The sequence below is a fragment of the Sus scrofa genome, chromosome 2 (assembly GCF_054392235.1).
Source record: "Sus scrofa isolate SSC_HxYL_T2T_F1_AM1 chromosome 2, Sscrofa_HxYL_maternal_Yorkshire_Landrace_v2.0, whole genome shotgun sequence".
Classification (NCBI taxonomy): Eukaryota; Metazoa; Chordata; class Mammalia; order Artiodactyla; family Suidae; genus Sus; species Sus scrofa.
This window is the reverse complement of record NC_139384.1, coordinates 145,092,291-145,107,702: the sequence shown is the minus strand read 5'-3', so window position 1 is coordinate 145,107,702 and position 15,412 is coordinate 145,092,291. Positions and strand designations below refer to the sequence as shown.

Sequence of the window (15,412 nt, the reverse complement as noted above, 5' to 3'; positions counted from 1 at the left end):
CAGCTGCCAGCTATGCCACAGCCACAGCAACAAGGGATCCAAGCCACATCTGAGACCTATACCACAGTGCATGCAACACCAGATCCTTAACCGACTGAGCAAGGCCAGGGATCAAACCTGCGTCCTCACAGATACTAGTCAGATTCATTTCTGCTGAACCACGATGGGAACTCCTAAAAATGGTTTTTTGTATCTTTGGATGTTAAACCCAGAATAATGAGAGAGTGCTTCCAGGTTTACTTTAGTTGCTGAGACCAGCTCAGCAGGTTGGGGCTGAAGAACGGGTGCTGTGAAACTTAAGGAAAAAAGTTAGCATAAAACAAGCCGCAGAGACATTTATCTTAAGTAAAGGTGGGAACCGGGTGACTCAAGGTCTCAGGGACCAAGAGCACTGCCTCAAGAAACCACACTGCTTTTATTGTGCTCTTGAAGATTATGTCAAGTGAAGAGGGGGTTGTAGGTGCAGGATATAGGTTTTTTTTTTTTTTTTAAGTTATTTTAAAAGTCACATAGCCGGTTGTTGATTAAGTTTTTATTCTGACCTTTAGGCATTTAACAATCATTAGCATTTGAGAACGTCTGGCGTCAGCTATCTATGCATAGCATCTAGAGAATCACCATTGTGCTTCTGCAGAGGGCATGCCTATCTGCAGCAACCCTGTGTGCCATGCCTAGATTTGCATCTCGTTCTCCTTGCTAATGCATATCCTGCTAACGACCCCTCATAAACCCCTTGGGTCCATGATGCTCCTCTTTCTCTTATTCTTTAGAGGACATATCATGCTGTGCAAAACAGTGTGCCTATCTGCACAGGTCCGGCATGCCTAGACCAACGCATTATGTCCTCATTCAGTTGACCCTATGAATAACTTAGGCCTTTAGGTCTTTGTTCTTAAGCTTAAGTCATTCACCAGCCCTGTGACTGTTTTTCAAGCAGGAAGATGGGGTCAAGTAAAGCAGGACAAGATGGAGTTTTCAGCAAAGAGGCTAAGAAAATATTGTAGAAATATGTCTCGCGACATTTGGTAAACTCCTACCTGTTCCTACCAGGATATAGGTCCTGTCATTTTTTTCAATATGTATGCTATTTGCTTGTGGATCAAGGACTGTATTTCCCCACTTAGGCTGTGCTGAAACCTAACTCTGGTGTGGAGACAATAGGGAGGTAGGAAAGGATCTTGAGAAGGATAGTTGTCATCTCTGGAGCCACTTGTCTTAGGAGGAGTCTTGGCAGGCATTCCAGGCAAGGAGGGGCTACTCTCCTATAGCAAAGGGAAGAGAACTGCTCCTTCTGGCCTTGAAGGTTTAGGGGAATCCAAGAATTCAGAATGCTCACATTAGGAGTTCCCATCGTGGCGCAGTGGTTAACGAATCCGACTAGGAACCATGAGGTTGCAGGTTCGGTCCCTGCCCTTGCTCAGTGGGTTAACGATCCGGCGTTGCTGTGAGCTGTGGTGTAGGTTGCAGACGCGGCTCGGATCCCGCGTGCTGTGGCTCTGGCGTAGGCCGGTGGCTACAGCTCCGATTCAACCCCTAGCCTGGGAACCTCCATATGCCGCAGGAGCGGCCCAAGAAATAGCAACAACAACAAAAGACAAAAAGACACACACACAGAATGCTCACATTAACTTACCCAAATGTCCCTATTCCACGTTCCAGGGTTTTGTGCATTTCATATCAGGGCTCTGACTTTGTCATAGGAAACCTAATATAGCTGTGCATGCAGCCTTTTGTTGTGACTCTCCTACGCTCACAGTAAGTCAAATCAGTTAAATCCTGGGCTTGATTTCCAGCACAATCTCCACTGTGGCTGCTGGAGATGTGAGACTCTTCATAAGATTCTATGGAGGCCTCCTGGCTTTCAGTGGGCCTTGAATTTATAATTGGTTCACCTGGGCCTGCCATTTTCATTTTCCAAGGCTTCTAAAGCACTTAGCAAAAACCAGTGAAGTCCACAGTCACCATTGTTCTCATGTGTTCTAAATGCCATTAGCAGGGTTTCTCAACCTTGGCACTGCTGAAGTTTGACCCAGATAATTCTTGTGAGAGGGAGTCCTATATATTTTAGAATATTTACCAGCTTCTCTGGCCTCTACCTATTAGATGCCATATTATGCTCCCCTAGTGGTAACAAATAATGTCTCTGGACATTGCTAAATGTGCACCAGGGGGTGGGGGCGGTGGCGTGGGCGGGGGGAGTGGTGTTAAATAGACCTGACTGAAAAACATTGACACAAGACAAAGCTTCACTTTCCACTTGCATCTCATTTTAATCTACCAAAGCTAGGAGTTCTGGTAAATGATGCTGCTGCCTGCTGGGATTATTACCATTCTGTTGGACTTCCCACTGTGGATCAGCAGAAAAAAACCTGACTAGAATCCATGAGGATGTGGGTTCGATCCCTGGCCTCGCTCAGTGGGTTAAGGATCCAGCATTGCCGTGAGCTGTGGTGTAGGTCGGACGCAGCTTGGATTCCGTGTTGCTGTGGTTGTGGTGTAGGCCAGCAGCTTCAGCTCTGATTCGACCCCTAGCCTGGGAACTTTCATATGCCACACCTGCCTCCCTAAAAAGAAAAAAAAAGAAAAGAAATTAAAATAAATTACCATTCTACTTACTAACAGTAATGGGGTCCTTATCTCTGTTTGAAAGGTGTGTAGAATCCCTTCCATGCAAGTCTGCCTTCTAGTCTGCCTTCTATTTGGGAATGACTCTAAGGGAACAGATATTAGGGACCGTGGAGAGTGAAACAGAGAAGAAAAGCATATACAAAGGTATAGTGTAGGGCTATTTTCAGCTGTGGGGACCTGGGGGAAGATGTCTCAGAAACATCTGTCTAAGATTCAGAAGTAGGCAATGTGTATCCTTAGGTTCCCACTCCTCATTGGTTCTGGCACCCTATTGGGTGTTAACTCCCCACACTTCCACGTTGCACATGTGTGAGTGTTGAGCAGGTTTCCAAACGTGTTTTATGCCTTAGCATCTGAGAAGTCCAGGAGCAGAAAGTGAGAAGTAAGCAGTGCAGCTGAGGTGAGATACCTCAGAGAAGCTGGTTGCCATATCAGTGGCTGGAGTAAACAGTGGGCCTGGAAGATCTAAGCTGTGACCTTGAAGTGTCATATGTAGTCATGCTCCTCATATATGACTGGGGAGGATGCATTTTGTGCTGCCCCCGAGCCTGAGCAAGACAAGATCCTTGCAACCTCATTTACAGGTTCAAACCCTGCCTCTGCACCTTCTGACCAAAAGAGCTTGCATTTCTTTAATAATTAGCAGTGTTCAGCATCTTTTCATGTGCTTTTTGGCCATCTGTAAGTCTTCTTTGGAGGAATGTCTATTTAGGTCTTCTGCCCTTTTTTTGATTGGGTTGTTTGTTTTTTGATGTTAAGCTACATGAGCTGTTTGTATATTTTAGAAATTAATCCCTCGTAGGTCGCATTGTTGCAAATATTTTCTCCCAGTCTATAGGTTGTCTTTTCATTTTGTTGATGGTTTCCTTTGCTGTACAAAAGCTTTTAAGTTTAATTAGGTCCCATTTGTTTATTTTTGTGTGTTTCGTTTTTGTTTTTAGGGCCACACCTGTGGCATATGGAGGTTCCCAGACTAGGGGTCCTGTCGAAGCTGCAGCTGCTGGCCTACGCCACAGCTATAGCAATGCCAGATCTGAGCCATGTTTGCTCATGGCAATGCAGGGCCAGGGATCAAACCCACATCCTCATGGACACCACTAGTCAGGTTCATTGCCACTGAACCACAACAGAAACTCCTATTTTTGTTTTTATTTCCATTACCCTAGGATATACATCCAAAAAAAAAAAAAAAAAAAATACTGCTCTGAGAGTTCCTATTGTGGCTCAGTGGGTTAAGAACCTGACTAGTATCCATGAAGATGTGAGTTCAATCGATGGCCTGGCTCAGTGGGTTAAAAACCTGACTAGTATCCATGAAGATGTGAGTTCAATCACTGGCCTTGCTCATTGGGTTAAGGATCCGGCATTGCCACAAGCTGCTGTGGCTGTGGTGTAGGCTGGTGGTTGCAGCTGTGATTCAATCCCTAGTCTAGGAACTTCTACATGCTGTGGGTGTGACCCTAAAAGGACCAAAAAAAAAAAAAATTGCTATGATTTATGTAAAGGAATTTTCTGCCTATGTTTTCCTCTAGTTTTTTTTGTTTTTGTTTTTGTTTGGTTTGGTTTTTTTGGTTTTTTTGTTTTTTTTTTTTTTTTTGGTTTGGTTTGTTTTTTTGTCTTTATACTGCCACACCTGTGGCAAATAGAAGTTCCCAGGCTAGGGGCTGAATCAGTGTTGCAGCCACCAACCTATGCCACAGCCACAGCAACACAAGATCCTTAGCCCATTGAGAGAGGGATCCAACCTGTGTCCTCATGAATACTAGTCAGGTTCATTACAACTGAGCCACAACAGAAACTCCTCCTCTCAGAGTTTTATAGTATCTGGTTTACATTTAAGTCTTTACTCCATTTTGAGTTTATTTGTGTATATAGTGTTAGAGAATGTTCCAATTTCATTCTTTTACATGTAGCTGACCACTTACTGAAGAGACTGTCTTTTCTCCATTGTATATCTTGCCTCCCCCTTGTCATAGATTAATTGACCATAAGTGTGTGGGTTTATTTCCGGACTTTCTATCCTGTTCCATTGATCTGTATTTCTGTTTTTGTGCCAGTATCATACTGTTTTGATGACTGTAGCTTTGTAGTATTGTCTGAAGTCAGGCTAGTTCTAGTTCTTATGAAAAATGCCATTGGTAATTTGATAGCGGATTGAATTGAATCTATAGATTGCCTTGGGTAGTATGGTCACTTTAACAATATTGATTCTTCCAATCCAAGAACATGGTATATCTTTCCACATATTTGTGTCGTCTTCAATTTCTTTCATCAGCGACTTATAGTTTTGGGAGTACAGGTCTTTTGCCTGCTTAGGTAGTTTTATTCCTAGGTGTCTTATTCTTTTCAATGTGATGGTAAATGGGATTATTTCCTTACTTTCTTCCATTTTGTGGCTGGTGTATAGGAATGCAACAGATTTCTGGGTATTAATTTTGTATCCGGGGAGTTCCCTTTGTGACTCAGTGGGTTACAAACCTCACTAGTATCTGTGACAATGCAGGTTCGATCCCTGGCCTCGCTCAGTGGGTTAAGGATATGGCATTGCCATGAGGTGTGTGTAGGTTGTAGACATGGCTCAGATCCCCCATTGCTATGGCTATGGGATAGGTTGGCAGCTACAGCTCTGATTTGACCTCTAGCCTGGGAAATTCCATATGCCACAGATTCAGCCCTATAAAAAAAAAAAAAAAGAATGTTTGTATCTAGCAACTTTTCTAAATGCATTGATGAGCTCTAATAGTTTTCCGGTAGTGTCTTTAGGATTTTGTATGTATAGCATCATGTCTTCTGCAAACAGTGACTGTTTTACTTCTTTTCCAATTTGGATTCCTTTTCTTTCCTTTTCTTCTCTGATTGCTGTGGCTAAACTTCCAATATTATGTTGAATAAAACTGTCAAAAGTGGGCATTATTGTCTTGTTACTGATCTTAGTTCTTTCATTTTTTCACCATTGAGAATGACGTTAACTCTGGATTTGTCATATAGTCTTTATTTTGTTGATGTAGGTTTCCTCCATGGCTACTTTCTGGCGAATTTTCACTATAAAGCCATGTTGAATTTTATCAAAGTCTTTTTCAAATCTACTGAAATTATAATATAGTTTCTATTCTTATTTTGTTAATCCAGTTTCTCCTCTTCAGCTTGTATCACATTGATTTGTGGATATTGAAAAGGTCTTGCATCTGGGATAAATCCCACTTGATCATAGTATATGATTCTTTAATGTATTGTTACATTCAATTTGCTAGTATTTTGTTGAGGATTTTTGCACTATGTTTTTTTGGTGGTGTCTTTCTCTGGTTTTGGTATCGGAGTAATGGTGACCTCACAGAATGTGTTTGGGAATGTTCCTTCATCTGCAGTTTTTTGCAAGAGTTTCAGAAGGATAGATGTTAACGCTTCTCTAAATGTTTGATAGAATTCTCCTGGACTTCGTTGGAAGTTTTTAAATTACTGTTTCAATTTTAGTACTTGTAATTGGTCTATTCATATTTTCTACTTCTTCCTGGCTTAGTCTTGGGAAGATTTCCCTTTCTAAGAATTTGTCTGTTTCTTCTATACTGTCCATTTTATTAGCATATAGTTGCTTGTAGTAGTCTCTTATGATCCTTTATATATTTGTGGTGTCTGTTGTAACTTCCCCTTTTTCATTTCTGACTTTATTGATTTGGGTCTTCTCCCCTCTTTTTCTTGATGAGTGTGGCTAAAGGTTTATCAGTTTTATTCATCTTTTCAAAGAACCAGCTTTTCATTTCATTGGTCCTTTCTTTTGTTTTTTTTTAGTCTCTATTTCATTTATTTTTGCTCTAATCTTTATGATTTCTTTCCTTCTACTAACTTTGGGTTTTATTTGTTATTTTTTTTGAGTTGTTTTAGGTGTAAGATTAGGTTGTTTATTTGAGTTTTTTCTTATTTCCTGAGATAAGATTGTACCACTATAAACTACCACTTACAACTGCTTTTGGATCATAAGTTTTGGATTGTCGTGTTTTCATTTTCACTTGTCTCTAGGTGTTTTCTGATTTCCTCTCTGAGTTCTTTAGCCACCCATTGGTTTTTTAGTAGCATATTATTTAGACTCCATGTGTTTGTAGTTTTTGCAGTTTTTTTTTTTTTCTTTTTTTCTTGTAGTTGATTTCATTGTGGTCAGAAAAGATGCTTAATTTGGTTTTCTCAGATTTATCAAGGTATGCTTTGTGGCTAAGCATGTGATCTATTCCGGAGACCGTTCCTGGTATACTTGGAAAGAATGTGTTTTCTGTTCCTTTAAATGGCTTTAGATACAGTTCTGAGGCACTAGTTTTCAGGAAAACCTGATGAGATTTGTGTTTTAGAAAAAGCCCTCTGGTGGCCAAATTGAGAATGCAAGGGAGGGAGCTAGCATGGAAGCAGAGACAACAGGGAGGAGACTGTTCTAGGTGTCCAAGAGGGTGATTGTGGTGGCAGCCAAGAAACAGATTCTAGAGCTTTAAAGAAGGTAGAAAAGACAGGGTTTTTTTTTTTGTTTGTTTTTTTGTTTTCCTTTTTAGGGCCACACCATAGCATATGGAAGTTCCAGGGCTAGGAGTCGAATCAGAGCTGCAACTGCTGGCCTATGCCAGATCCAAGCCACGTTGGCAAACTACCCTCCAGCTTGTTTTTAAATTGCTCTTGGATCCTTAAATTAATGTTGGATCCTTAACCCACTGAACGAGCCCAGGGATTGAACCCGCATCCGCACGGACACTATGTTGGGTTCTTAGCCTGCTGAACCACGACAGGAACTCCCGACAAGGACAGGTCTTGATGACTGACTAGATGTGGAGGTTAGGGAGGGGAAGAAGACAAGGAAGATGCCAAATTTGGGGAACTGGATGAAAGCATGGATGGTGGTGTCTGTGTCTGATAAAGAAGCATAGGAATAAGAGTGGGTTGGAGAGAAGATGATGAAATACATTTGGGATGTTCTGAGCTTAGGTGTCTTTGGGACATCTAGATAGAGATGTCCAGTTGGTCAGAGATCTGGGCTAGAGGTATATATTTGGAAGTGGTCATGACTACAGAGTTTCTGAGGCCTTGGGCACAGACAAGGACATCAGAGAGCAGAGCCAGTGAGGGCTCCAGGGTTGTAAGTAGGCTCCAAGATTTGATGGGAAAGCTGGACATCTGGCAAGGATAAGCAGAAATGTGCTGTAGAGGTGGCCTGGGTGCTGGGAAGTAGACGAGTCTAAGTGGAGTCATGGTAGGACAGTCTGCTTAAGATCGAGTCTATAGAGGAAGAGCAGTTCCTTGTCTGGGCCTCTGATCTCTGTCCTCCCAGACCACAAAAGGAGGGCAGGGGAAGTTTAGAAGGGATCTAGCTGTTAGGTAGCCCAAACAATCAAAAGCACTCTTGAGATCATTTGGGAAGGAAAGGAGAAGCTGGACTAGAACCTTGAGAAGGCTGGCGCCTCAGGGGCAAGCAGGAGAGTGGATGGGCACACAGGCTGAGAAGGAATAGCATGATGTAGGAAGCAGCCCATTTGGCAGGGATCAGGACCTAACCTCAGGCACAAGTCAGGCCGGTGTGGGGGTGGGTTCATGTAGGCTAGAGCTTACAAACAGAAGCTCTGGGCACCAGCCTTGTCTACACCCAGACCCAAACCTTTGGGGGTCACCTTGACTCAGCTCCTCTTCCATCATTCCATGCTCCATGGAGGCCCAGCCCTGTGTGAGGAGTTCATGAGTCTGAGCCTGCACTGTTCTGGGGACCTTGACAAGCCAAGGTAGGTCAGCACCCTGCAGAAGCGGCCTGGCTAGAGTCATCAGACCATTGGTAGGACAGGCAGTGCTCTTCAGGAAAGATGAGTTCTTGCAATTGCCCTGAGTGCCCTTGCCGGGGAGATAATCTAACCAGCATGTGACCTTGGCAAGTTTCTCAACCTTTCTGAGCTCATCCATAACATGAAGCTAATAGCTGTCTTCTTTTCAGGTTTAAATGAGGATGAAAGAAGAGTAATATCAGTTCACTAAGGACTTGAAGATGAAGGCCTGGGACATATTGGCTCCTATTATAGTTCTTATCCAACTTGCTTCCTCTGAGATTTCCTCTTGAGTCTATCACTGTGCTCTGGCTTCCCATGAAATATGCCTTTAGGCCAAGAACATGCTGGAGAGCAGTTGAGTGTCCTTCCACTGCTGCCTATTTTGGTAAAGAAACTGGTGTGTGGTGTGGTGCTTCAGCTTCTGAGCTTGGCTCAGTCGTTCAGACTGGGGAGACAGACCTGCGCATTGCTGCTTAGTCAGGTCTCTGAGCCCGCATGTCTGAGGCCATTCCCAGACCCTACAGGAAGAGGTGAGGCCTCTGGCAGCCTTTCCTGGGATTTCTCATCTTTGCCTTCAGCCACAAATGGTCCACGGCAGACAGGAGCCAAGATGAAATTTGGTTTCTGTGGGAACCCAAATACAGTTTCCTACTTGTGGTAGAGGGGGCACAGAAGGACAGTCCTTGCTTACTAGAGAGACCCCTTTACAACCCTCAATTCTTTTCAGACTTCTACCTCCTTTCAGAGATGCTAAGGACTATTTTGTGGGAAAATGTTGAATACTGTGTAAGAAAATGATAAACCAAGAAATTACTCAGAGTTGTGCAAAGCAAGTCAGAAGTTATTCTGGATCCCACAGCCCAGAAGCTATAGCCCTGCATAATAATGAGCTCCAGGATGGAGCTGGAGTGCAGCAGTTAAGCAGGGCAGGGAGACCCAGAGGCAGATGAGGGGGAAGGGTGCTCCCCAAGGGGTCAGAGAGACTCTTTGGGCCCATAGCCCATGCTTCTGGGCATCACCTCTAATCAGGCTGTTTATGGGCTGTGACCCCAAGGTCAAGCTACTGTGATGAGGGGAGGGCTGAATCCTTGGCCAGGAAGGGAGGGCTGGTGTGGGTTTCTTTTGCTCTCACCCTTTTCTTGGTTCTCAAGAGGGGAGGGAAGGGGATAAAGCTTGTCACACAGAGAACCAGAGAGAAGGACTCAGTTTTCATTTCTAGCTCCTTGGAGGGTCAAGGAAGGCTGCAAGGGTCTAGAAAAGATCTTGAGGAAGCTGAATTTACAGATTAACACAACTGCAGTTATGGGGCCCGGAGTCAGGGCGGTCAGCAAATTCAGCAGGAGCTGCACCTCATGGGACCTTGTGGCCGCGTTCAGGCATTTGGACTTTGTTCTAAGAGCAATGGGGAGGCATGGAGGCTGTAACAGACCAGAGTGACAGAATCAAACTCTCATTTACAAAAATCTCTCTTTGCTGTTGTGTGGAAAAAGGATTGAGGAGCCAGTTAAGCCACAGGAAGGCCAGGCAGGAGGCTGTTACAACGTCCAGGCAGAAGAATATGGGGAGCTATGAGCTACAGAGGCAGAGGGAAGTAGGCTAGTTAGGGATCAGTTAGGGATGAAGGCAGTCATGCCTACAAACTGGTGTCCCAGAACCTTTGCCCCTTGCAGGCAGTTTTCCACACAGCAGACCCAGTGATCCCGGTTAAAACATAAAAGTCCAGGTCATGCCACTCCTCCGGCTTCTCATCTCAGCATAAAAGCCAGAGTTCTTCCTGAGACTTACGCAGTCAGCATGGTCAGTCTTCCCACCCCCACATCTCTCTGACCTCATCTACTTCTACTAGCAGCTCACTTACACCACTCCAAACACTTCGCTGTTCTTAGAACACACAAGACACGCCTCCTCCCCACCACGCCATCCAAGGCCTTTGTATTCCTGCTCCCTCTGCCTGAAAGGCAGTTTTCCCAGATACCCACACAGATGCTCCCTCACTCCTTATATGGAGGGATCACTTCTTCTCTACGCTAATATCCTGTTTATTTCCTTTATGGCCCTGCTTATAATAGGCACTTTTAAAATATGTTTGTTCCAGATGGGTCCCAGTCTGCAGGACAATGCCTACAACATGGTAGATTCTTAATAAATAATTCGTTGTATGAATGAGTTGAGGTTGAGGATGCAGGGGTGAGGCAGTTGTGGGAGTTCGGAAACAAATTGGACTATTATCCATGAGGATGCAGGTTTGATCTGGCCTCACTTAGTGGGTCAGGGTTCTGGCGTTGCCATGAGCTATGGTATAGGTTGCAGATGTGTCTCAGATCCTGCATTGCTGTGGCCGTGGCGTAGGCCAACAACTACAGGTATGATTTGACCCCTAGCCTGGCAACTTCCATGTGTTGCAGGTAAAGCCCTAAAAAGAAAAAAAGAAAAAAAAAAAAAAAGGCGAGGCAGTTGCTTTTAGGCCTTATGTCCCCTTGAAGGTTTAGGCAGTGTGTCCACAGAAACCAGAAGAGTGGGGAGGAAGGCGGTGGGAGGCAGGGAGGCTTAGGGCACACGTGTGTGTGAGAGCATAGGTGCTGGCTTCCTGGGTCTCGCACATCTCCATGCCCACCCTGGGATCTGGACAGGATGGAAGCAGGTCTGGGCCGGGCTCTGACCAGGGAGGTAACAATCTGTGCCAGAAGCCCTGGGAAGGAAGGGAAAGGGTAGGATGGGGGGCTGTGGATGGGAACTACTGACTTTGCCTGGGGATGGACAGGCCAAGGCTTTGCTCTAGGGGAAGGGACAGTGGTGCTGGGCTTTGAAAAGTGAGTAGGAGTTTGGTGAATGGAGAAGGAAGAATAAAGGCATTTTGAGCTTGGGAAAATGTCTGAGGGCTATGAAAAGACAGGACTACTCAGAGACTGGTGAATCGTCTGGTGTAGCAGAGGACATAAGAACGAGAGGTCAGTCAGCAACCCGAGGTCCAAGGGGCTTTAAATATAGACCTACAATCCATCAGTCAGGGGCTCCATCCTGAGGGCCCTGGGGCCATGTTGATTGGAATGGGGGAGTCCATGAAGCAAGGAAGTGAAGAATCCTCCAGCTGTCCTGAAACGGACCCCAGAATGCTTAGTAAGCAGAGCCCCAGACACAGGGATGAGCGGGAGGGGACGGGTGGGGAGAGGGTGTAAAGGCTGGGGTGACTGTGGGATTAAGGACATGGAGAATGGCTGAAGGGAGTGCAAGTTTGAGTCTGGGAGAGGGGTGGGGGTCTGTGCCCCAGTTCCTGCTCCTATTGCTTTCCTGGCTGCCAGTTATTCCCTCTACTCCTGCCTATGAGCAGGTGGGGAGGCAGTGTGGGACTCCACAACACGCCCACCCTGCTCCGTGCAGCCGTGGGATGCGTGTGCATGTGCGTGTGTATGTGTGTGTGTGTGTGTGTGTGTGTGTGCGCGCGTGTGTGGCAGCGTTGCTCGGTCTGCTCCAGGCAGGTACGAGCTGCTTACTGTCTGACCACTGGAGCCGTAAGGGACAAGGGCAGGGCAGGCCTGCAGTCACTTGCAGGACAAGCGCTCAGGACACCAGTTGCTCACTTATGAGAGGACACCTGCCCCCTGCCATGGCCCTGCTCCTTCAGGGAAGGGAGTAGTCGGCAGAAGGAGCCTTTGGAGGACATACCTAGGAACAAGTTAAAGCAGGAACACACAATCTCTGAGAAGAAGACCTAAATAAAAATTTATTGGAGTATACTCTGTCAATAAAAAATTACTAGTCAATCTAAGAAAGAAGTGAAAGATTTGACTTGAGCCAAACTGAGGATTCTAGCCCAGGTGATAGTCTCAGAGAGCTGAGAAGTGTTCTGAGAGGTAAGGCGGGTAGGTCAGATGCGATTTTGGTTAAGGGGATACAGCGCAATCACGCTCACATCTCAGTGGAAGGTTGCCTCGAGCCATGAGGAACAGACATCTTAGTCAATGGTTTTTGTGCTTTTTCTCAGTATGGGAACATGTTAGAATCTAGGTTCATAAAAAATTTCTCCTGAAAGCCTCTTCTGCCAGTTTTGCCAGAGCACAGAGTGTCTCATCCTTGTCGTCACTGTGAATTCTTTTCAGGTATACTGTAGGTCAGTGACTGCAGTGGCCAGTGACTTGTAAAACTGGCTAGTGGCTAGCATTCTTTATTTTTACAATCCCTTCCCTTTCAGTCTTAATTTTGACCAAGGACTGGGGGACTGGGGCATGTTTCGTGACTCATTTGTCCTATGGCACTAGGAATGTTCATTGTCAGTTCAGTCAAGAATTTCATCAATATATATATATATAATTGAAATATAGCTTGTAACATTAATATGGTTATAGGTATTTAAGCTAAGAGCTTTTGAAGTTCCCATCGTGGCTCAGCAGTAACAAACCCGTCTGCTGGTATCCATGAGGCTGTGGGTTTGATCCCTGGCCTCGCTTAGTGGGTTAAGGATCTGGCATTGCCATGAGCTGTGGTGTTTAGGTCACAGACGTGGCTTGAATCTGGTGTTGCTGTGGCTGTGGCATAGACTGGCATCTGTAGCTCCAACTCGACCCACAGCCTGGGAAGTTCCATACGCTGTGGGTGAGGCCCTAAAAAAACAAATAAACTAAGAACTTTCACTGAGTTCGGCTCAGTATCTCCCCAGGTCATCTGACCAGTCTGATCTGCACCACTTGCTGTCTGTAAGGGAAAGTGTGTATTGGTCTTTTATATAAAGTTCACCAAAGATGTCTACACATACAATGGGGTGGTGGTGGGTCATCATGACTTACAAGGTTGAGAAAGGAATGTTATCTTCTAAGGAGTTACATGGCTGGCACCCAGAAAAAATTGATCTTTATGGTTGAGCAAGTATTTCTGCCATTGGGGAGGTCTGGTTAACATACGGAGCAGCTGCACAATGCATACCAAATGGGAAGGAGAAGGCCAAAGGGCAGAGGAAAAGTTTTATGTTTATTTATTTTTGTGTGTGTGTTTTTTTCTTTTTAGGGCTGCACCTCTGGCATATGGAGGTTTCCAGGCTATGGGTCCAATTGGAGCTGTAGCTGCTGGCCTACGCCACAGCCACAGCAACGCAGGATCCGAGCCACATCTGCAACCACAGCTCACGGCAATGTCTGATCCTTAACCCACTGAGCAAGGTGAGGGATTGAACCCACATCCTCATGGATGCTAGTCAGGTTTATTAACTGCTGAGCCACAACGGGGACTCCTTTTTTTTTTTTTCTTTTTATGTTTAGAGTTTTTTTGGGGTCTGGCCTTAAAATCTGAATTTTTAAAATTTAATTTTTATTTTTATTATTTTTTAATAGTTATTTTCCCAATACAGTTTTTTTTCCTACTGTACAGCATGGTGACCCAGTTACACATACATGTATAAATTCTTTTTTCTCACATTATCACGCTCCATCGTGAGTGACTAGACATATTTCCCAGTGCTACACAGCAGGATCTCATAGCTAATCCATTCCAAAGGCAATAGTTTGTGTCTATTAAACCCAAGCTCCCCAACCACCCCACTCCCTCCCCCTCCCCCTTGGCAACCACAAGTCTGTTCTCCATGTCCATGATTTTCTTTTCAGTGGTCTCATTTATGCTGTGTATTAGATTCCAGATATTAGTGATATCATATGGCATTTGTCTTTCTCTTTCTGACTTACTTCGCTTAATATGAGTCTCTAGTTCCATCCATGTTGCTGCAAATGGCATTATTTCATTCTTTTTTATGGCTGAGTAGTATTCCACTGTGTATATATACCACATCTTCCTAATCCAATTATCTGTTGATGGACATTTGGGTTGTTTCCATGTCTTGACTATTGTGAATAGAGCTGCAATGAACATGCGGGTGCATATGTCTTTTTTAAGGAAAGTTTTATCTGGATATATGCCCAAGAGTGGAATTGCTGGGTCATATGGTAGTTTTATGTATAGAAAATCTGAATTTTTATTTTATCAACCTGAATAAACACAGAGTAAGCACAGATCACAGTAATCTCTGGGAGGAAAGGACTCTACCCTATTCTCCCTAAGTGAGCCTCCAGATTCAGGGCAATCCCAGTCAGAGTTAAAAGAGGTTTGTTTGTTATCTGTTTTTCCAGAGCGGGATACTGAGGTCTAAAACCTCTGGACAGCTGGAAATGTACAAGAATAGCTCCGACATGTTTGTAGCCGAAGATAAAGGAGGTGAGATTGATGTGTTAAACTCTTTAAAAGGTAATAATTAAATCGATATATTGTCTCAGTAATTAGAAAATAGTACAGTGGAATAGAGTCCAGTAACAGATTCCTGCAAAAATATGAGAAGTTCCTACCTATCTTTTAAGAAGTTAAACCTCGGAAAATGAGTGAAGGGTTTAGAGCAATTCACACGAGAGGAGCTCTTGGAGGGAAAAGCCCATTCTGTTGCCTGTTCACTCAACACCCACCAGCAAACACAACAAATAACTGTTGAATGAATGCTCATCACTGGTAATCAGAGAAGTGCAACTACAGACCACCTTTTACCCATCAGATTGGCAAAAGTGATAGTACCCTGTGTGGGCAAGAGCGTGTGTGACAGTGAGAGTATGAATTGATAGTCTTTTGTGGTTTTCGATAGTACAAAACTGAAAATAGCACAGACCTGCGTTACTCCGAGCTCTCTCAATAAATGAGGCTGCTTCCTGTTCCAAGCAAGCTAAAGTGAGAGTAGATCCACGTGACCCGGAGTCTAGGATGCGTCATGGGGTGTGAACAGCCACAATTCACCAACTCTGATACCACTGATATTTCTAAAAAGTGCCAGTTCTTACGGGAGTGCACAACTGAGCTGTGAAAGGCTCAAGGACTGACTCCCCGCCACGTTGTCACAGCTGGGCCCCAGAGCAGTGGCGTTTACTCATCGGCTTTGGAGGCAAGTGTACTTTCTAAAGTCTTTCTCTCTCTCTCTCTCTCTCTCTCTCTCTCTCTCTCACACACACACACACACACACACACACACACACATA

The 15,412-nt window shown here is 44.5% G+C and overlaps 1 protein-coding gene across 4 annotated transcripts in view; it reads left to right on the top strand.

The window, feature by feature from the left end:
- Nucleotides 1–15,412, top strand: part of P4HA2 (prolyl 4-hydroxylase subunit alpha 2) — a 91,734-nt gene that overhangs the window by 7,910 nt on the left and 68,412 nt on the right. The gene's annotated exons all lie outside the window — the stretch shown is intronic.